Genomic DNA, 2,426 nt, shown 5'->3' with positions numbered 1-2,426 from the left:
ACTCCTTATATCATTGTAAGCTGGTCATGTATGGCTCACAGAAGAACTGGAATTCTGGTCAGAAATTCATGGTTTTGAAAATATTGGGACAAATGTTCAAGCATGGTTATACAGTTCCCAATCAGGCATTTCCATCATGATTTATATTGCTGAGGTCCGTCACATGTCATTACCGTAGCTATAAGCACATTCAGTAGATAAAAAGTGAAGAGAAGTTCATTACAATTGCCAGGCAAAGGGACAGGCAGCTCGTTGAGAATATATTTGATGAGCATTCAAGGAAATTCCTTAATTATGGTTGTACATGGCCTTTCCATTAGATATTTTTTGAAAATGAACTTCTTCAGCGTGTTACCATTGCAAATAATCTGCAGTGGTGTAATTGACTGTTTCTGAGGTGACCGGTTCCAAGATCTTCTAATTTCTAAGTGGTCCTCTAGGTGGTTTATCTGCCAATTGAAATTGTACTAGAGAAAAGGCTTAAGGAAGGTTAACAATGGAAGTCTTCATTACTTTTTTGTTGGTAGTGAAGACTACGCGTATGGTGTAATGGGATGTAATGTTAAATGTAGAAATAATCATGAATAAACGTGGATTTTACGGAATTGAGATTTTAATTAGCTTGTGATTGACTTTGAAAACTATTGGATTTAATCAAAATGGTTTTAAGTTTGTGATAGACTCAAATGTTAGAATGAATTTTAAATAGAACTTTGGATGCTAGCGAAGGTTTTTCTTATAGTATTAATTGAATGGATTTAAGAAAGTTAATTAAAACTTTCACAAATGTCAATTTGGAAAATTTCTCTTTGAAAATGTTTTGATTGAAATGTTCACAAATGTTAGTTGAAAAGTTCCAAAAATGGATTTGAAATGATCAATGTGGAAATGCACTTAAAAAAAACAAATGAAACCTTTTGATGTGTATGTAATGTTTTGAATTAAATTGGATTAAATTCTACATGAATGGATTAATGAATGAAAGTTGAATGGTTTGTGGAAAATTAATAGATGAAGAAAAAGATGGTTTATAGAAAAATGAAAAAAGTGTCTTAAAATTGTTAATGAACGGTTGACAATTTGTAAAAAAGGAAATTAAAAATGTTATGGAAATTCTTTGAATCATGAATGAATGAGAAAATAAATATGAATGGAGAAATATGGATGGAATCTCCGAACCTCGAATATATGAGAAAAAGAAAAATGAATGACGGATGGGAAAAACTTTCTAGGCCAAAATCGGGGTATGACAGGAAGCATCAACCTCCATCGAAGGACGTCCGAAGACTATCCAAGAAGTGTTTCTCAGCACTGGATATCAAGTCAATGCTATTGATGAATATCTTGAAGATGAAGATTTGAGCAACCTGGTGTACCAATCTGATGTGGCTTTGAACAATTGGAAGGCGATTGAAATTCCAGAGATGTTTCCTTTGTCAAAGTAATTTGTTGTTTTTCTTTGGTGTTTTCAAAATTCCGTAGCTATGCCCACAACTATTGGACTATTTTGTAGGGCCACCTTTGCATTTCCAAGATTATATCAATGAAGGTGTTTTGTTAAATTCCTGTTTGTTCATTTACTTCTTTTTCTCTTTCACTTTTAAAGAAAAATGGCAACCTTTCAAAACCATTAAAATAAAAATCATTTTCCTCTTGCATTCCTTTTTTTTTACTTTTAATAAAACCAAATGATTTAAACATGCAGAATAAAAGAAAACCATGTTGAATCCAATGACTCTACTTTCACTGTTAACTTTGATTCATCAATCTACCAAGCTGAAGAAGAGGGTGAGGAAGATTGTGATGTTCCCAACGAACTGGCAAGGTTGGTTGAGTACGAGTACACAGATATCCAACCACATCAAGAGAAGGTAGAGACAATCAACCTTGGCACCGAGGAAGCAAAGAAAGAGGTCAAGATTGGTACAACACTTGGGGCAGACATCAAAGAGAGATTGGTCAAGCTTTTACAATCAACCTTGGCACCGAGGAAGCAAAGAAAGAGGTCAAGATTGGTACATGCCCGGTTTAGACACAAACATTGTTGTTCACAAATTACCACTCCGACCAGATTATCCACCAGTAAAACAAAAACTCCGAAGAACAAGACCAGACATGGCTTTGAAGATTCGAGAAGAGGTCAAAAGACAGTTTGATGCTGGCTTCCTTGCAGTTGCAAAGTACCCTCAATGGGTAGCTAACATTGTGCCAGTACCTAAAAAGGATGGCAAGGTCAAAATGTGCGTGGACTATAGGGATTTGAATAAAGCTAGTCCGAAGGACGATTTCCCTCTCCCACATATTGACACCTTGGTTGATAACACTGCTAGGTTTGCTGTTTTCTCCTTCATGGATGGGTTTTCAGGCTATAATCAGATCAAGATGGATCCTGATGACATGGAAAAGACCACCTTCATCACACCATG

Source organism: Lathyrus oleraceus, chromosome 2, assembly GCF_024323335.1.
Source record: "Lathyrus oleraceus cultivar Zhongwan6 chromosome 2, CAAS_Psat_ZW6_1.0, whole genome shotgun sequence".
NCBI classification, from domain to species: Eukaryota; Viridiplantae; Streptophyta; class Magnoliopsida; order Fabales; family Fabaceae; genus Lathyrus; species Lathyrus oleraceus.
Note: the sequence above shows the minus strand (reverse complement) of the source record.